Source organism: Cyanistes caeruleus, chromosome 8 (genome assembly GCF_971803275.1).
Source record: "Cyanistes caeruleus chromosome 8, bCyaCae1.hap1.1, whole genome shotgun sequence".
In the NCBI taxonomy this organism is placed as follows: Eukaryota; Metazoa; Chordata; class Aves; order Passeriformes; family Paridae; genus Cyanistes; species Cyanistes caeruleus.
The window spans coordinates 28390591-28411716 of record NC_141708.1 but is presented as its reverse complement, the minus strand read 5'-3'; the positions used below and the strand labels follow the sequence as shown (position 1 = coordinate 28411716).

At 40.7% G+C, this 21126-nt stretch overlaps 1 long non-coding RNA gene across 2 annotated transcripts; it reads left to right on the top strand.

Annotated features, from left to right (window-relative positions):
* The first annotated feature begins 1721 nt into the window (after nucleotides 1-1721).
* LOC111931446 (uncharacterized) lies at nucleotides 1722-20654 on the top strand. 2 transcript variants are annotated; one of them, XR_002865545.2, is made up of 4 exons: nucleotides 1722-1804; nucleotides 2499-2656; nucleotides 15788-15925; nucleotides 16979-20654. It is a non-coding gene; the product is annotated as an uncharacterized LOC111931446 (long non-coding RNA). The 2 variants fall into 2 exon arrangements; XR_002865544.2 differs by having other exon boundaries at nucleotides 1740-1996.
* Nucleotides 20655-21126: the final 472 nt, after the last annotated feature.

The following is a 21126-nucleotide window of genomic DNA, read 5'->3' as shown; positions in this document are numbered from 1 at the left end:
AGAAAGACTTGAGGACCACAGTCTGGACTGCTGTGACATCCATATTTCTGCTCTGAGCAGTGGCTTTTGGACACCTGGTCTACAGATATTCTCCAGCAGCTTGGGTATGCTTCATCTCTCCTATCTTCCTTGTAGTCATGCCCACTTCCCCTTTCATTAATCCTGTTCTTCTAACTGAAAATTCAGTCTCTGTGTTCTTGAGATGCCTCCAAGAAGTACTCTGGAGCTCCAAGAAGCCATAATGTTACTCATTAAAGGACACCATTCAATTTCTCTGTATTGCTGCTAAAGTGACAATGGATTGATCTACCTGCACAGTGGTAGTTTTGGGGAGAATACATAATTTATTTTTTTTTTCCTTCATGTAGGTGATACAAAGAGAAAAGGCAACTTGCTGAGTATTTTCAACCCTATAGGAATGGCACTGATTGTCTGGGAGGAGTTTCTTACCAGGGGTCATTCAGAAAATGTGTTGTAATGGCCCTTCACTATGAAGAGTATTTCTTGTGTGATGCTTCCAGCACCAAACCAATCACCAACTGGCATGAACTGTCATAATGATAGAGAATTGAGCACTAAAATATCAAAAAACACACAATGTTATAAAGGCAAACTAACAGCCTTGATTCATATATATATATATGAATGTAATGTATATATATATATATTATATTGCAGGGCCAATATAATTCTTTACATTTCTTATTCCCCCTTATTTACCTCCCTCGCCAGAACAAGTACATCACGGATTTTATTAATTCCAAAGAAGCAGAAAGAAATGTTTTCAAAGCTTTCTGTCCATAGAGTGACATAAATTGCCCCTCCTTGATCCAGGCTTGATTTTGTCCTGCTCATGGGAAGAAGCCCAGGTATCAGTGTCACCCTGTCCACTAAGCTTGACAAATGTGGGAAAGTAGCACAAACATAAGGAGCCCCAAATAATTTGATTGACCCAGAAACATATTTACTTGTCTCTGTATATCGAGTACAAACTTCTTGTAATACTCATATTTCAGAGTTGGATAACTTTTTAAAACTTTCACTGTTGTGCAAGAAGAAAGATGTGTTTTCCACCCAGATTTAACTTTTTTGTGTGCAATTTTACCTACTCCCCGAGGAGGTGGGGACCTTTCCTTACACTGTTCAGAGAGAATCTGAGCATTCCCTGATAGAGAAATGTTACTCAGGGACTTGTCTAAACACCAGGTCATCTGTGCATGGAGGGAGCAGAATATGATGCAGCAGGAAACACCGAGACGCTGTTCTTATGAGAGCTGAATTTCAGAAGGTGAAAGTGAAATTGTGAACTTTGTGTTGAAATAAAGAGGGTCCCAGAAAATCTTTTCCCAAAATTGGAGCTTATTTTTTGTTGTGCCAAGTTGAACTTTTAATAATTGTTTTATTTTAATTGCAAACTGTGGTACAATGTTCAGTAAAACCCTGAGGTTAGCTCTGCTGGTCAGAGCATGGTCATAAGTTTGATCCCTGTACACACCATTCACTTAAAAGTTGGACTTGATGATCCTCGTGGGCCCCTTCCAACACAGAATATTCTGTGAAATCTTGCAGCAGAGAAATAAGGAATAATGTGTGAGCCACATGGAACAAATCAGATGTCAGAGGAGCTGCTCTGCTATCAGCGGGTTTCTGTAACATTATCACATCCTTATTCATCGGGTTATGCTCCTCACAGGTGTAAGCACTACAGATAGAATGATAAAGAACCTTCAGCTGTGCTTCAGGCTTGGAAAACAGTGGTGCTGTTGCAATGATGCTTTTTCTCTGCATGTTTACTGGACAAAATGTACTGTATTTCATGTTATTTTTTTGCAGGATAGTACAGGGTTTTTTTCAAATATCAGGAAAGTTATCAAAAGGAAGTGGTGCTCGCTGAGATGTAAGCGGCATAATGAAACCTAGGAGTTCTTTTAATGGCATGCCTATTTTCAAGATGTTTCTTGCTGTTCCTGTGATCTTAGTTGAATAACCTCACAAGGTATTGGAGGGAAAGGTTTCTTCATTCTTCCATCTCCACTACCTTTTCTGACACACACAAACTATGAACTGTGGTATTGAAGTGTTGGGAACTTTTTAGGTTATATAGAGGATAGAAGAGAGTCCACGTTTCCTCAGTAAATAGAGGTCCTGGAAAGCAGTAATAAATGTAAGCTTACAATCCAAATGAAGTCCTTGTCTGTCTTTTTAGTGAGGAACAGATACCTGATCCAGCAGTCTCTCTGCTCTCCAGGACAGTTCTGTTACCACTTGCATGGTTAAACCTGCCTTACCAGAGAGGCAACAACAATGTCCTTTATGTGAAGCTGGAGGTGAAGTGTAGTTCACTGCTCTGGTCCTTCTGGGTGGTTGCAAAAGGTGCTCTGGCTGAGGGCCACAACCACCTGTGCAGTTTCTTCTCCTCCTTTCAAGAGTTGTTTTAGTTTTAACTGTTTTTATATTTGAGCTATAAACTCCAAGTCACATTTTTCCTTTTTTTCTAGCCCAGAACTCATGGAAGGTGTTTTTTCCTGCCTCTGTTAGTGCCCCTGACATTACCAAGAATGTCCTGGAAGTGGTACAGACAGAATAGTGCTGAGAAGCACATAACAGATCCATGGGAAGAGTGCCAAGATACAAAGGGATGTGTTCTTCACTGGAGGTAATTTCTTTCTCATTTTCACATTTCTTAACTTGCCATTTCCCATTGTGTCACAACATGTTTGGAAAGACTTTTCACAAAATATGGCCCCAGCCCTGAAGTCAGAAATATGTGTGCAAGCTTTCTGTCCATGTGAGGATCTTTTTTGTTCCAGGGGCTCACTGCAGTGGTACTGGGGTCCTTTCTCACATGTCAGACTGCCACAGGTGAAATAGGGAACTTGTGAAGATGGCACATTTAATCTTCTGCTTCCTAGATTATTCTGGGGAGGTTTCCAAACAAAATTCATAAAAATGAGTTGAGAAAAGTAGGTTGTTCCATCCTGAAAATAACTAGGGATTGTAAGCTTATTGACACTACAAAACAGGCACAAATGAAATTCACTGTTCTTGTGCCTCTTTTTCCTTTGTGCAAGGGTCACGTGAAGCAGGGAAAATATGTTCTCCCTCCCTGTTGGGAAATTCTTTAGAGGAGGGGAAGGAAAGTTTGCTGCAAAAAGAAAATTACTCAGAATAGTTTGGTTACTTTGACAGTAGAATATTGGTGGTGGAGACAGCCTAGGGCTGATCTAGGCAGGAATTTGATTTCATTTGCCTGAAAAACTACCAGTGGAAAGAGCAGTTCCCTAGCTGAAATTTAAAGAAACTGTGGAAATGACTTCTGGAGGGAAATATAACATATTTAGAATGAAGAATAAACCCATGTGAAAGAAAGAATGCTCTCTCTTCTCCCCTTCCCTACTGTTCCTACAAGGGACATGTCTGTTCTTTGTTCAGCTTTTCTTCTTTCCTCCATCATATTGTTTCTTCCCCCTTCACATCTGTTCTCTCCAAAGGGTTTGTTGCTGCAGGATTACAAAGAGTTCCTATAAATCTCACACCTGCCATTCATCTGGGCTCTGCTGGTCTCACAAATTGCTGTGATTTAGATACCTTGTCAGAAGATGTCCTGTGTGGCTGGGTCAGCGTTCTGCCAGACTCTCCTGCCTTCCCCTGCTGAGCCCTGTAATTCCCGTGCTGTGCAGGGACAGTGCTCAGCACTGCTCTGCACAGGACAGCGGCTCCAGGGAAAATTCCCTTCTTCTACACGTGGGAAATGAAATAGCACCTCACCCCACCCATCCAGATGCTTTCTGTTTCCTGAAATGAAATTCACAAGGGTTAAGCAGACTGCATTAGAAAGTTAGCTGGTCTACTTCAGCCCAAACTTGTTGATCAGACTGCAAAGACTTCTGACTAGTATGACTGGTACATAAAATAGGGCTGTTCCCTGGAATCGAGTCTTATTTTGTCTTTCAATCAGATCAGAAAGCCAAACCCCTTTTGTCTGTCACATCAAAAACCTACCTGTGAAACCTTAGTTTGTTGGAAAGTTTCACCAAGCAGCTTATCTCACAATATAGAGTATTTCTTACTACCTACACACCTTTACTGGATGCTTGAACATTATAAAACTTCTGTTGGGGCCTGAGGAAGGAGTAGACTTGGAAATAATGCCAATAAATATTTTCTTGTAGCAGCACGAGATAAGGTCACGCCAGGGAATAGGCAATACAAAGATAATGGGCAGGCTGTTCTTTATCTCATTCAGAAGATATAAGAGGAGTTAGATTTTCTAGGGATTTTCTCATAAACTCCAGAAAATGCCACTAATCTTATAATAACTCACATAATGCAGAAAGAAGTTTCCTGGAAAAAGAAAAAAGTAAACTCAGAGCAACACACTGGAACTTATATTTGGATTAAAATTGGAGAAATTCAACACTGAAGGCCAAACTTTCTGCTGGGAAAATTCAATCTAAAATGCAGTGCAAAGTCCATCAGAGTCACTTGGGAACTGTAAATTAATTTCAGATTTTCATACTTAGCTTGTGGAGGGAAAAACTTTCCAGAACATGAACGATGTTGCTGCAGCTATGTAAAACTCACTTGCTGTGTATAACATACCTTTGGATAAAGACTTACAGCAATGAAAACAAGGCCACAAGCAGCAGGATCAAATTCATTACAAGAAGAGACAGTGTGCAAATTCCTTTGGAAAGGTAGTACTGTCATCATTAGGGTCACATGTGAGAAGATTATTTAGTTTTTGGTTTTCACTGAGACCTGGTGTTTGCTGGCCAATGAGCAGAAACTCTGAATTAGACAGAGGAAAATGCTGATCTGCTGTGTGCTATTGAATGGGCTTGGAAAGGTTTTACCTTCTGAGTAAAACAAACACCTTGAGACTCTTCAGATTCAAGCAAACATCAGTCAGTCAATCAGACACTTAAATTTGTCAACCAACAGTGCAAAATTCACCTCCAAAATACCTTCAATACTTGAGTGAATATGTAGTCAGCTACTTTTGCTATTTGTATGTTATCTTTCTTCCATTTCTTTTATTTCCTTGGTCCTTGAAATTCTCTTTATCTCATTATGAAGGCTGACAGTACTAAATAGCTTTATTAATCCTTTCCCCCTGGCTTTCCCAGTAGTTTAATCAGATATTTACTACAAAACAAGCACAGATTGAAAGCTTCCTAAACCATATGATACAGCTATCCCTATCAGAAACACAAAACATAGCAAAATCTACGATCCTCTGTGGAATCAACCCTGTTGAAATTCAAGGTCCTACTTTTGACAACTTTTATATAAAATCCTGGCTGGCTGCTCATGCAGCAAAGGATTTCAAGTGTTCATTTGAGGCCAAATGAGTTGCAGCCCTCCCTTCTTTGCCCTGGCTCTTGCCAACCTCTTGGGTGGCCATCAAGTGCCCTGGCTGTTCCATACCACAAGGGGTGCAAACTGGCAGGAGAAAAATTGTTTCTAATAAATCACCTGATTTCTGCAACTCAAACCTAAGGGTAAAATTTGGAAGGCTACAGAGGGCAGAACAGCAAGAGGGATTTACAAAGAGATGTGAAAAGAACCATAACAACCCTTAACATGCACATTTACACAAAAATTGTTTTGCATGCAGACACAGGTAGAGTCATATTTCCAGGAATTCACATATAGTGAACTACAGCAATGACATATGATGTGAACTTTGAATAAATATGTTGTTCCAATCTCATCTTTCATAATGGCAAAATTCTTTTGAACATTTCAGATTATCTTCATTCTTGGGTCTGATGCTTAGTAAGTGACATTTATGACATTTTGACTTGTGTTTGCTATACAAATGGCAGACTTCAGTGGTGCAAGGTACAAAGATGCAGAAGTGCTTTTAACAGTGAATAGAGAAGTTGTGTCTGCGATAGACACTGTTTTTCATGTGGCTTTGAGAATCTTCAAATTGCCATTCATATATTTGCCAGGGAAGGCTGCAGGCTCTCCAGGGTTAGCAGGCACCCTTTTACTGGCAGGTTGGTTGTTCTCAGTTCTCTGCAAAAGTTGTGTGACAGAGTCAAACATAAGAGCAGAGAGAAAAAAGAAAAGGTAATAGAAACTGATAGTGAAAGCAGCAATTAAAAAAAAATATAAGAGATTTCATGCTCATCTCCACACAGATTATACAACACTTATGACAAAAAATGAAAGAAAATACAGCAAAACCAACCAACTTCCAAAATCTTATTTGCTTGGTGTTGCATGTTCGATCATATTTTCGATCATGACATCATCGTCATTTGTCATGACTAGGAAGAGATGAGCTTGTGTGGCAAGAGTGTGGTGGGGTATGGACTCAAATATAATATATTGTGTATAGGGGATGAGTCTGGTATTTTGCACTGTTGTTATGTCAAGAAGATCATATAAACCTCAGAGGGTCTTAGCACAGAGGTGAGTGCAGTAGCAAAAGTTGGGAAAAATCTTTAGTTATTTCAAAGCTTTTCTTGCAGTTACCATTAGGAACTGAAGGGCCTTTGGGTTTGATTTTGCATTTAGCAGTCGTGGTTTGAGCAGGAGCTTTCTTTGTCTAGCTTTCCTGTTTCTATAAAAAAAAAAATCTATTAATTTCTAATGATGCAGAGTTACGTGGGCACAAACACTGGACCAGCACATCAGGTTCCTTGCCAAACTCTGAGCCTGCACACAATTCTTCAAAGACAGCTCCATTGCACACTGGAGGCGAAGGATTTCTATGTTCGACTGACAGTCTTGGACTTGTGGCCATGAGATCTTTACCAAAAGTCATTTACAGTTTGAGTAAGTCACAGAAAGGGAAAAACAAAGTGCAATTTTATTGTAGATTTTCTATATGGCAGGTTAGATTTAAATTCTATAAAAACATGTCCTTGTGATTTCTCTTGCTTTGTTTGTTTGTTTGCTCTAGAAGATGCACAGGACCAATTGGAATGCTAAAGGTCTGGTATTGATCTGGAAGTCCTCATTCAGAAAAAAATGTTCAGACAATCCATTCAGACACAACCTTTATGGTCTGCTAACAATGCAGCCCCTCCGAGGGCAGCAATGAGCAGTGCAGAAGCAGAGCATGAAAATGTCATCTGCCATTTCTCCAACATCCTGCAGCCCTGGCTTCAGGCTCCACCTAGGAATCAAGCATCCACCACCCAGATGTTCAGCCTCAGTTGGCTGCTAGGGATATTGCCTTTAAGCAATTACTTGCAAAGTTTGGAGAACCAAGGTTTAATGTGTTCCCAGAAGCTTGCACACTGTCCTGCAGAATATTTGTGCAATATTGCTATGCTGAGGGAACATGTTAACAAGTACCTCAGGGTTTTTGTGTGTGTGGTTTTTTTTTTAGATAATTTCTTCCTGTTGGATTTCTTGGTACCTGTCTGTTCTTTCCCTTTTGGAGGATAAGTGAATTCCGTGCACGTTTGCAGGTGTCTGCCACCAAGAGAACATTTTGAAAGTGGGTGAACAGCAGCTGCACAAATATTAAAATATACAGCATCATTTTTCTGCTCTCCATCAAAGTTAAGAACTTGTATGTAAACTTGGCCAGGTTTGTTAATCACTGCTACTCACCCCTGAACAAATTTCCTTTGACAGGCACTTTCAGGTGTCTTGAAAGCTTAAAAATTACCATAACTGTCCTCTGTTTCATGCATGTGTCCTGTTGTATCTGCTTATATCTGTAGGTATGTATGTTTTGGCACAGCTTGGTAGTGTAATTGATAAAAAGAGCTGCTTTTAATTACAGCAGCAGAAAAAAATCCTCAGACTATTCTAATTCTGTGTTTACCTGTCTGGCCTCAGCAGTGCAGGCCCTGGTTGTTTTCCTTGAACTATTTTTTAGCATTCATTCCCTCCCCATTCCAGTCCCATTAATGTTTCAATCCTCCTTTATGTGTTTATTCTGTTCTCTGCTTCTCCTCCCTCTTTCATACTTTTGCTCAGATGATTGAATACTAAATTCTGTTATGCACTAAACTAATTTCTAATGTTTTTACAGGCTTATCTCTCTTTTTAGTGCAATCATTACCATTTTCTCTGCTTCCTTTGTTCTCACCTTTCCACTTATCTCTCTCCTGTACCCCCTCCCTTGTTCCTTTCTCAAATATCTCTTGAAATAAACAGACTTTTGACTTCTTGGTGTAGCAAACCAACACCTCTCCCTTTTCTGATCTGAGACCTGCACCCCAAAAGATTCCCTAGATTGTCCTGCTGAGTCTGGAAGGTCTGTTTGGAGATGAACAGGTGAAGAGAGATAATGGTGCCATTTCCTTTCTTGTCTGTAATGGATTTACACAGGAACCTGGGACAATTTTGGTTTGCACATACCTTAGCAGCAAGGGAACAGCTCCAGCCATAGAGGGATGATCTCCTTAATCCCTCAGTCTGGATTAAAGCAATTGAAATCACACCTCATCCAGAACTGTCGCGCCTTTCTTTGCTTTCATTTTCCTTCCAGCAGCGTGCAGTAATCAATATCCTTTCAGTGCATATGGTGTTCCTCAGAAATCTAAATGCTAATGGTGCCATTTGGCAAGGTGAGCTGCATCACCTATATACAATATGAGCGTAAATTGGAAACTGTTTAAGCTTTCACATTTGTTTTATGCCATTAGATTTTCTCATGATTCATTTGTCATTCTAATTGGATTCTAACATGTACTTTACATTTCAAAACTTGAAATGATGAAGACTGCATAACAAAGAATGCTTAAGAACAGGCAGCTCCCCAAGCTGTGTTTAATTTACACCAGATAAGTAAATGAGGAAGGTGAAGAGTCACAAAAATACTGAGTAACAAAGTGATGCTGCCTTAGAAATCCAGCAATTAATTGCAATGATAATAAGAAGAATGATTAAGTTGATTCATTTAAATCCTCCTGCAGCATTGTAATAGCTCAGTTGAGCAGGATGCTAAGCATGATTTTTGCCCTTGTTCTTCCAACTTTTTTCTGGATCTTTCACCTACTCTTGACTTACCTGACTTTGCACAGAATTACCTGAGGAGTAGAGAGAAAACTTTTTCTGCTACAAAATGAGCAGAACAATAGCTAGTTGATTCTCCTGGAAAACAGAAGAGCTGTAAGTCCAGGTGAGAAGCATCTCCTCATCCCTTCTGGAGAGCACACAGGTGTGTTTCTGGCTGTGGGAGTCTGGCTGACCACCTTAACTTACAGCAAACTTCTGGAGTGGGACCTGAGGTCTCCATGGGCCTGAGCCTGTTCCCAACCAAGGGCAGTGGCTTCATGTACCTTGTCAGACTTCATAGACTTTGTCTCCTTTTTAATGCAATCATTGCAATAATAATAACCATGAAAACACAAAGTTTATTTTATTCTAGTGCTTTGAGACCTTCAAACACAAATCATATGGATCACAGTGGAATTCCTTGCTGTATTTTCAAAAGAGATAATTGAATCATAATCTGTTTTTTCAGCCAGCTAGGAAATGGGCAGGTTTGCATTGCAGACTTTAGGGTGTGGATGAAGTCTCTTTCTACAGCCCAGGATGTTATGCCAGTGACCTCAACACCATCTGCTCATTCTTTCCCATTCTTTTATTCTGAGCTGCAGCAGTCAAATCTTAGGGAACAAAGTTCTGCTGCACTTCTCTGACAGTTAAAAGTACTGCACCAAAAAACCCCAAGGGACATAGCCTTTACCTGGGATAGAAAAAAATACATATGTAGCATCATCACTAACTGGGATTTGTTTGGATATGTCTGAGATGTAGATTACTTCTGCAGTATTTAATTTCTTTCTTTGCTCTGTGACTTAGTTACCTTTTAGAAAGACTGAGAATATTGTTTTTCTACATCAGAAAAGAGCTAGAGGAGCCCAGCTTAGACAGTTGTAAAGAAAGTTATTTCTGAGATATGAAAAGTGGGATAATAAGTCTTTTGTCCATTTTTTATCTGTTTTCTCTCCTCTGCCCAGCAAACCCATCTTTGTGTGAAAACCCTTTCATTGAAGAATCCAGCAAATGTGGGTACACTAAAGTCAGGGGTACATCAACATGCAAGTGTATTAAAAAAAAATTCCCTTTATTATCCATTAGTTATTTTCACAACAAGGAATATTTGACACTTCAAGCAAGAATACATAACAATTTACACAGGTGCTGCATGTTTTTAGACCAGATGGGTCTTTTAGACAAGAGACAAGAACATATTGGATACAGCAAAACAAATTTGCATTTTTTTTAGGTTCTTTTTTTGTTTTGTTTTTCCCAATGTGTAATTTTTCGTGAATACATCAACAGTTGTGCCTCTCTTTCTAAACCAAGTGTAATCCAGGCAGCAGATGTGCTGCTGTCCCCACGTTGCTCTGCCAAACCAGTGCTCACAGAGCCATGCAGATGGATTGGTATTTCCAAGGTACCAGCTCCAGGGGTATCCAGGCCTTTCCCTATCAGCTATAACACGACAGAGGAGCAACCATTCATGGTTTGAGTAACTCCACTCTTCATTCCCAGGAATGTGACTCTTGAGCAGTTCTTAGTGAGCAGCAGCTCCTTTCCTGGGCTCATCTCAAATCACTGACTCCACAGTGAAGTGCTCCCTGCAGTGGGTGATCAGGAGCTGAGTCATTTCAAAACAACAGTTCTGGTAATATTAGTCACAGTTTGGATTACAGTGATTTCCAGATGAAGGTTCATCATTGTGCAGTGTATTATAGAGACAGTCTGGGAAATCACAGTATTCTTCCACTTTGGAAGATGGGTTTTTGAGAGGATCACTCATTTCCAGGAACTTGGGATTTCTCAGGAATCCTGAAATATTTCCCTACGTTTACAATGTTATCCCCTTGCCCCTTATTCTCAGCTGCAAAAATCTTTATTATAGGAGAAGCAATTTAGTTTTGTTCTTTTCCAGAAGGATATCATGTCTGCTTTCCTTGGTGCTGTGGTTCCTTGATCAGGCAGCCAGTTTGTTATAGGGCTGTGTGATGAGGGATTTTTTCCAAGGAAAATGTAAACAAAAACCAGGCCAGAACTTTTTTATTCTTAGTTTGCTTTACAAATAATCAGCTCCTCATCAGAGAATGTGAAGAGCTTCATCTAAAAAGAATTTAATTGAACAGATTTTTAGGAACATTTAATATATACCACAAGAAGGACAAATTTCATGAAATGTTTTGTTTTGTCAGAAACTCATTTTGCCCTGACAAATGGATTTCAGGGGAAATTTTCCAGAAGGCCTTGTTCATTGCTCTGTGTGACTGGAAATAAAATGAGAAGCCTGAACCAGGAGAAACAGACACACAAAAAAATTTTGTCAGCAAAGTTAATGTCTGATGGCAGCTGGCAAGGAACATATTTGGAATTCCTTGATCTCTTATTTGCTAAGGAAAGCTTACACAGACACTGTTCTACAATGGTCATGTCTGGTTTTAGACATTGCTGGAGTCCAGCACATCTCTACAGCCTGTTTTAACATCTCACTCATGATTTTAACTGGAAAAACAACACCCATGATCTTAACTTTGGTTTCTGGACATAAGAAGCATAAACCACAGTCGGGAGTTAAGCTGGGTAATTCTCGACCTGTTGAGGCAATTAATTTAACCTGTTTAAAAAACCAAAAAACCCAAACAAAACCAACTTTTTACAAATTCTTTTGACCACTCTTTGGCTCCTAAGTGAAGAAAGGCATACCTTAACATTTTAAAGTGTTTTTAAAAGCATCTATGTTTTGATCCCTTTCATCCTGCATATCTGCTTAGCACTTGCTTTATATTTCAAGAGGACACCTGCTATTTGTTTTCATCATGGGAGACTCCTGAAGCACTGCTGTGCTGTTGGGAACCAGACTCCAGTCTGTTTGATGAAATGAATCTAAAAAGAACGAGAGGCCCTCTTGATGTAGCAGGCATGTGATCATAGATTTGGAGAATGCTCTTGATATCTGTTTGATCACATATGGGTTCTTTACACACTCTTAAAAAGTAAAAGCAGCAGCAGAGCTAACTCAAAGGAGAACCCCATCATGGCTCAGACTTAATGAGATCTTATTTTCCTTATATAATGAAATCATCCTCCCTGCTTTTATTTCCCCAGGAAGGCTTGGGGAGGTTGTAACAGAGGTGGATGCTGCCTGTTGCCATGAAACACAGCTGTTTGCAAGGCAGATAACTCTCTGATGAAGGGATTTAATTTTCTTCTCTATGGATGGGATGAAGCACCCTCCTGCACATCTCAGAAAGGGCTCTGTGTGTCTGTGTGTCTGTAGGAGGCTGCCTCAGTCATGTTAAATTCATGTTAGGTAGCACTTCCAGAAATGACTGGGAACTAGAGCTGTTGTTGATGCAAAAGGTCACAGACATTAATAGCCTGCAGAACAATTCCAGGGTGCAGAATTATTCACAGCTGCCAAAAGACAAAGGAAAAGAAAGAAAAGAACAAGGGAAAGAAAAGGTTTGAAACTATGGCATCTCTCTGTTATTACTGCTCTTATACTTTGGATTTTTTAAAAACACTCATCTTGGAGGGGAACTGGGGTGCTAATTCTGAGCTGTTTTCTGCTTTCATCTTTTAAACAGCAACAGGAAATGTATCTTTTTTTGCACTGCTTTTATTGCATTTAGAAGCTTTTGTGGAAATATGAACAGCAGTGAGTCTTGACGAAATACATGTTCTTCTGACTGAGAATAGCCTTTAAAGGGAGTCCAGTCTTTTTTTTTTTTTAAAGGCTCCAGACATAGACAGAAGAGGTGGAGGGTCAGAAAAGGGAAAGGGTGGAAGGGAAGAGGAGGAAAGCAGTGAAAAGGAAGGGAAGTTGTTGAAGATTCAGACAAGGATATAGGCTGTTCTTTAGGACTGAAAATATTTTGTTGCTTAAAGAAATTCAAATTCCTCTATATTTAAGGCTGGTTGTGTACTTGTGGCAGAGGCAGTGAAGGGAAAGGCATAGCTCTTGAAAGCCTTTTCAGAAAAAAAGGAATAAAAAGCACCAAGAATATCAAATGGTAAACTTTTGTCTGTGCTGTTTTCCTGCTCACCAAGACTCACGGCCCCCTCTTATTTTCCTCACAACCCCTTGCAGACACTCAGGGGTTCCAAGAAGGAGACAGAAAATAACAAAACATCTGTGTTTATAGCTAGATATATAGCTGGTATGATTTGATAGCCTGAGCTGGTAGCCAGTGTTAGGCATGATCCTCTTCTATGTACACTGGCATTTATTATGCCAACAAAGTCACAGATCAATCATTTTCACCCCTGCTGCTGACAGATCAGGTGTAGGCTTACAGCAAGTGAGGAATTGAGCAGATTAGGAGCTGGCTCTATTGATCTGATTACAAATCACAATGTCTTTGACTTGCTGAGTAAAATAGGAAGGCATTTTCTCTTTTTCCTTTCTGACTGAAAAATGGAATTACTGTTGTATTTTTAGCCACCCTTTCCCTTCCCACCAGCATGTGGGAAGCATGTCCTTCCCTTTAATACAGATCAATAGTTCTGTCCTTTCCAGCACATATTTTCAGAACTCCACCAGTCTGCACTCACCCTGTAAAAGGAGAAAGCCCTGGTCCTTATCTGCATCCTCTTCATCTGACAAGTGCACCCCCTGACTGGTTTTATATGTGTTTCCTCCACTGTTCCTCCTACAAAGAAATTTTTGTAAGGATGGCTCAGGAGACAGCCAATGGTCTGTAATACCTTTCCCTCCTACATTTGCTTCCAGCAGTGATTATTGTCTTGTGCTCTTTGGGGGAAGTGAGTTCTCTTCATGGACCTGGCAGATAAGTATCTAAAGGATAGGATTCATGGATGGTAATTAATGGGCACAGCTGTAGTGGAATGTGGAGAACTGGAGCTGACTTTAGCTGTCTAATGCTCTGACAATTGTATGGACTAAGTGCCCCTTCCTGGAGGTATTTTGGGCTGCATAAAAACTCAATAGGTAATGGATAATGATTGTATTATTATTTTTTTATTTTTTTTTTCTGTCCTTACCCCGTTCCTGCCATGTTTGAGTTGTCTGCAGAGTGCAGTGTGTTGTTAATTATCCCAGCACATAAGGAAGCATGAGCTGGCCTCTAATGAGTGCAACGAGGTCTTTCCATGTTTGTGCAGCGACTGAATCATCTGATGTATGGACACTTAATCAAGAACTTTTCCTAGGGACTTGCAATCAGATGCTGACACAAAAAAAAAAAAAAGCCCCAAGCAACTCCTCCAAGCTAAAATAGCTAAAATAGGTGTTACTATTGCTAAGAAAATGCAATGGTTTGTAGTAGTTTAGCCAATGTTCCTACTCTAAATATCACCCAAGGGGTGTACATTAATTTGTCCAAACTATTGACATGACACACAGGATCAAATAACTGTCACTCTGAATAAAAAGGGGAAGGAGATGAAAATCTAGCCCAGAAAATCCTTTTTCTTCAAAGGGATAGAAAGTAAGAGTGTGTATTCCTGTTATGTGCCTGCTACTCTCCTATCCTGCCCTTTTCTTCCCTCTGGTCACTGGTAATCAAAACAGCCAGGGAATCTGAGACAGGCCTGATGGGGAATGAGAACCCATGTAAATATTGTCAGCATGCCTGCCTGACTCTGAATATCAGTTCATGCCTTGCAAGGTGGTGAAGAAAGCTGGAGAATTTATATTTAGCTCCTATTCAAGTGGCTGGTGTTTGATGGAGCATTGATTGTAGTTGTGGGTGTGTGTGGTGGTCTCAGATGAAGATGGTTATCATCTAAGGACCTAAGGAATGTTCAGGGATGTCAACCCTAACATTTAGCTTATGTAAATCATGACAAAGTTCAAAAAATTGTTATCTGCATCATGCTTCCATTAAACGTGATGTGGAGTATGTGGCTAAACATATCGAGGTTCAAGCAGTAGTCATCACTAGAGGAGTGGAGATTTCACCACTGCTTTATGCAAAAAGGTATAGAAATATTTCTATAGTTATATTAATATTATAATCTATATTATAATATAGATTATTAGAATACAATAATTTATATTAATAGTAATTCATCTGCCTCTGTAAGAGTTCCAAAAAATCTTGTGAAATGGTTTTGTTTGTTTGTTTTTCTGTTGTTGTTTTTTTGGGGTTTGTTTTGTTTTTGTTTTGTTGGGTTTTTTGTAGTAACTGAGGGCTAATTCCAGGGGACAGATCCTGTAGCAAACAGGCTGAGGTATCCCTGCTCAAATGTCAGCGATCCAAGTGCTGCATTTGGTGTTATATGACGTGAATATAAGCCCAGGCTCAAAGTGCACCAGAGGCTCCTTGGGATGGCAGGAACCTCATACATTTGAAATGGTTCTACTTTAGCTATTACCCAAGCTGTTTTTAACTTTTTTCTTCATATTTATCTGCCATTATGTCAGAAATAATCTCATAACAGTCCTGGTGTCACCACTCCAAACTCCAGACTCAGGAATACCAAATTTCTGATGTGCTGTTCACCTGATCCCAGGAAGAGTGGATAAAGAAGCCCTGAGGATGTGTAGGCACCACTCACCAGGAGCAATGGGGATTGCAGAGGCTTTTTCTGCAGCAGGATTTCCTCTTCAGCAATTAAACAGAGGCCAGGAAACTGCTGAGATTCAAATGTCCACTTCAGCTGGCTGCAAGCTTTCCCTGGCAATGCTTGTACTTGACTTGCTCAGTCCTTGAAGAAGTCAGATTTTTTAAACAAAAAATCTTTAGGAAAATTCTGGTCCTCAGTTTTTCATGTTGGAGTCCCACAAAGTTCACAGAAAGGGCTAGCATGTGACAGGAAAGGCTTTTGCATGTGTTATTGCATCCTGTCTTTCCTTGTTTCACAGAGACCACGAGTGTTAACAGAAGTTGCATAAGGCAGAGAGTCTGACTGATTACATCCACTGTTTCTTTCCTGCTTTAAGTTGTCATGCAAGTATTTTGTGACAGCGCTTCTGAAAGACATAAGGAGGGACAAGTCTTAGGTAATGTTTTTTTATGTTTAAGTTTTATTGAAGTTTCAGCTCACTTGAGTTTGAAATTCACACTAAAGACAATCTGAGAAGAGAAAAAGGCATCTGTTGCTGACTGTCAGTATTTCATTCTCATTCAAATCATTGCAGGACAGGTTTGAAATGCAGCTGACATCTTCCTGAGGTGTTGACACTGCTTTATAGTTCCTCATCACTGTAAGATTAATAGAAGGGAAACACTATGGTTTTTCTTCCACTGGAAGATGTGGTGCAAGTATTTTGGGAGCACCAGCTCTCCATGAGACTGGCTTTAAGAACCAGCATGGTTTTGAAATTGATGTATAACAGACTGATGTATAACACACCATCTGAGGCATGGGAGGGGTTGCACAGCATGACAGGTATTTTGGTCCCCATGACAAACAGACTCATTTTGCAGCCACCATGCTCTGGCTCGTTTTCAGGAGCCAAAGGGCTCTAGGAGATCACCCTGCAAGGCTGACCCAGCCTGGGGCTCTCCTCTTCATGCCCCTTCCCTCACACCAAGCCTGCATGGCCTCACTCCTGCCTTATCCTGGCAGAGACAGGAGCTGATGCCCAGGAGTTCCAAGCACCCCTCCCTGCCATGCAGAACAGGGGGTTGGCAGATGAGAAATATCTTTTTGAGGCTTGTGTGCCTTTGTGTGCCTCAAAAGGAGGCGCTCTCCAAGATGGGTGACCTCTGGGAGACTCCTGAGACAGTAAAAGGCAGAAAATCTTTCAGCTGGTGCCATTTAATAATGAAAACACATTTCAGCTCCTCGTTTGCAGCCACATGGATGGGCTGCCTTTTTCACTTGAAAAAGAAATCTTCCAGAGAGGGAGAATAACTGCTGTTTCTGAAAGAGTTTTGCTACATGAGCTGTAACAAACTGACAGCACTATAAAGCTATTTATAGATCCGTAGTTTCAGACCAGGATGCTCAATAAAGGCTGATGGAGTAGATTTATTATGTGAATTTAAGTTAACTTATGTAAAGGCATTGTTTCTCTGGGAAATCTGGTTCTTTTTTCCCCTTTTCTTAGGCAGTTTTTCCAAGCAATACTTTGACACCTGAACTACTTCTCCAGTGCAACAGGAATGAGGAAGGAAGTGTCCTTGATGCTCCCATTGGCACTAAATGGGAAGTCACACACTGATAAACTAAGGGTGAAGAAAATGTCTTTGGAGAGTTCTGATCTTCAGTGGTGTTTATACATCCTCTTTGGCTCTACTGCTTTCACCTAGTGCCTACTGACACACTCTAGTTACCTTCCCTGAGGTCAATAAACATTTCACTGGTTCATTTTGGGAATAGAAGCAGTGAGAATTTTCACGTTTTTCCTCCTCATTTTTCTTTGTCAGGGATGACACTTGGCTCATCTTCCTACTTGCAGTGCTTTAGTTTGATCACTCGACAGCGTCCATCTCATTCAGCTGCCAAAATATGCCTCCTTTTCAAGATATTGAGAACCTGCATCCCTTCTGTTCTGCAAATGAGACACAGTGGACTTGCTTTGCTGCTTTCCTGGGCACAACATGGGAAAGTTGTGCTGCTGGCAGCAGAACACAGCTGCTGGCATGGACTGGGACTGTGTAGGCACCCCTGCTCCTCATCAGGACACTGCATGCCAGTGAGGGGATGAGCTGCTGCTGCTGGAGCTGCCTGCCAGTGTGCAGTGAGTGCCTCCTGTGTTTGACACAGAGTGTGTGTAAAGGCTGCAACATTTGCAGGTTGGGCATTTTGCACCAAAGATTTTGGCCACAGGTACAAATACAATGTCAATTCTCTCAGGGAGAGACTTCTATGGCTAGAAAAGTGGTAAAAAAAATATCTTAAATGTCTAAAGAGTGGGCAATTTACTAATAATGAGATATATTTGTTATGTTAGCCCACAGCTTTTTCACACCCAAGGCTTGCTGTGAGTATTTCAGTTCTTCCAATGTAGAGTGCAGAATAAGACATTATTTCTTCTAAATGTGTAGATATAAAAAATAAAAGTCTTTTGGCAAAGGAATGCCATGCTATTCAGCAAAGAGCTAGAGCAAACCACTTACTGCACCACTGAAACAGCAGAGGAGCGTGTCTTGGTAAACTAAATCTTTTGCCTGGCACAGATGCAACACTGATTAAGAAACTAGAAAGCTTTACAGCTGTGTCTGTTTACACAGGTCAGAGGGTCTTTGTTCAGTGTGGCTAATTATGTTGATTCTCAGAAAATCAGAGGACATGTGAAAAGTATGCTGGGAGGAGCTGTAATGACAATTGATATTAAGGGAAAAATTCCCCTTTGAATGGCTTGTCAAGTGTTGGAACAGACTGCTCAGGGAAGCAGTCGAGTCACCATCTCTGGAGGTGTTTAAAGATGCATAGATGTGGCACTTAGGGACATGATTTAGAGGTGGATTTGGCAGTGCCAGGTTAGTGGTTGGACTTGATGGCTTTTCCAAGGGTCTTCTCCAAGCTAAATTGTTCCAAGATCCTGTGACAAGAGTAACAGCAATTGGGAAATTGTGCTGCACATCACATCTTTCTTTTGGTTACCAAGTAATTGGTTTTGCATAAAATGTTCACAGTGCTTGCCTGAAGTCTGTGTGCAAACACAGGAAAAGTCCTTTGAAGGCTCACTGGGAGGGCAATTTGGGTATTTTGTTGTTACTAAAACCCTCCTGAGTTCATGCTGATATGTAAAAGTCATTCAAAAAGATACCTTCTAACGGGAAAAACCTTTGCAGAAGGGAAAAATCAGTGTAAAACATGCTAAAACCTGAATTGTAGTGGGGGGAAAAATATCACAGAAAGATTTGTTTTGTCCATTCAAATCAAACATTTGTATCTGGCTTTGTATAGTTTCAGGCATCCCAAATTTTCCTTTTTAAAAATACTACCAATTGGTACAAAGGAGGTTCAGCTCCTTGCTGATAACAGGATAACTGTGTGAGTGAAGAGTTATGTGAGGCTCCCCCCGTCCATCCTGCCAGAGATGATAGGGCAGCCTCCTGGGTGAGTGTGTGCAGTGCTCTTTGATAAATGGCCTGAATTTGTGGGTAGCCAGCAATAAAAACTGGCAGATTTACATTCTTGCGAGCACTCAAGCAGTCATCAGGGAATATGTCCAGCTTAAAGCATTTCAAAATTAATGAGCCAGAATTCCAAAATCATTGAGAAGCTTGTGTAAATAATGATTAGGAAAAAAGTTGATCCTTTGCTTTCTGATGCTTTAAACTACATATAACTGCAGTTTGTTTGTTTGCTTGTTTTCCACTGACCACCTGAAGTTTGTTGTGAGGCTGACATCTCTCACATGAACACCCCTTTCCACCAGAATAAGACTGGAAAATGTGAATGCTCATGGTGAAACTCATACTGCTGTTCCTCCCCAACACTTTAGGGAAAAGATTGTATGCTGTTTTGGATACCTAAGCTCTAGAGTCAACCCCCAGTTTTTACAGCGTGGCTTATTCCGAACAATAAGACATTCATGTTTTCCACCTTTGCCTCAAGTTTGCTCTCCATTCTCCAGCTCCCTTGTGACAGCCAGCCAGGGGTTGGAGATGTCACTGTTGCATCTGACCAAGACAGGTGCGGATATTTCTGTACTGCTTTGGTTTTTCAGCCAAAATCTACCACAAGTCTGTAGCCATCCAGACTGGGGAAAGTGAGATGGGGTTTTTTTGTGCCCGGGTTTGTGCTACATGAGCTGAGTTTCTACAAACCTGTCCTTGCCCAGCTGAGCTCAGCATTGCCCGCATTACCGCCGGCTCTCACTTGAGGGCCACAGATCTTCAGTTTAGCAGCTCCTGCCTTCCTCAGATTTATTCCTTGGAAAGGGAGCGGGATTGCTCTCTGTCTCGTGGTAGCATTAATTTTCGAGCAGAAGGCAGGGTGATCAATAACCTATTCTTCTGGCAGTTTTACTTAGTTTATTCCTGTGTCAGGTATTAGTTTCCTCAGCAATTTTACCACCTGCAGGGTTGATGTCATCCATTCAGCCTGGCATGACCATTGGCTTGCCCCTAACCCTGGCCTGTCACACCAGTCTCCATGTGGCCCTGAGCCACAGCAGAGCTTGGCATGCTAGGTAAGATTAAATAATTCAGAGCTGCGTGTAATTGGCCATCCCTGAACTAAGCAATCATTTGTGATTTATCCCAAAGCATTCAGCTGTTTCCATCCACCTGTACAGCTCTGTTGAGTTAGGGAGCTGCAGAAGCTGAACCCAACAGTTCTGCACGTTCCAAGCTGTGTTGTGGCATGTTCCTCTTTTGCTGAAAGAGCTGAAAGGTCAGATTTTGAGGTCCTTATTCAGAAAGGTTAAACAAAAAAGGCCTCTCTAGTAAGAACGTATGTTTAATTTTTATTTTATCACAAAAGGGGATAGTGTCAAAGTAAAAGCACCTGAACTTAATGAGATAAACGGCTTAAAGTCACAATTCTATTTTCCTCATTTAGAACAAAATCAGCAAAAGTTGCCAAACAGACCAAGAAGGATCCCTTTGCAACCACCTAAAGTGTGGGCTGTGCCTGGCAGAGGAACTGCACGCACATCTGCCTTTCCAGCTCTGACCAAGGAAGCTGTCTGTCCCTCATGCTAGCTCTGTCATTTAATACTGTTTAAAACCATAGAACATAATGTAATTTTGTACTCTTAAGTGGCAGCAGACAGACAAGGAAAGAAAAAAATGGACAGCCTCTAATCTCATAGAACAATCACATTTTCTGTGACAGATATTGTCTATATTTCTCTTTTGTTTTTCAGAGTATTTATGTACATGGAAGAGGACCTCTGTTTCCTGAGAGATCATCTGTCCCTGCTGCTTATACCATATTTGATGTCATGATCTTGGTTGCTGTGGAAATGATTAAGCTGTCATCAACAGATGCAGATGGGGAATAAGCTCAGGGAGAAGATGACACAACATTCCTTCTTTTATGCAAATGTGTGCAGTTAAGAATGGCAAACAAACAACCAAAATATAGAGACAAACACCCTTTTGCCTCCCAATTCACTATTCAGACTGACCAGACTGTTTTTTAAAAAGCACATTTTTTCCAGGGGGTGTTGGGTGGTGCCTAGGAAATGTCACCCACTGCTGGAAGTGGCAGAAGGGAGCTAGAGGCCTGTGAATGTCTTCTCATCTCTTTGGCTTGAAAGGGTACAAATTCCAAAATAGATGCCAAAATAGATGCCTT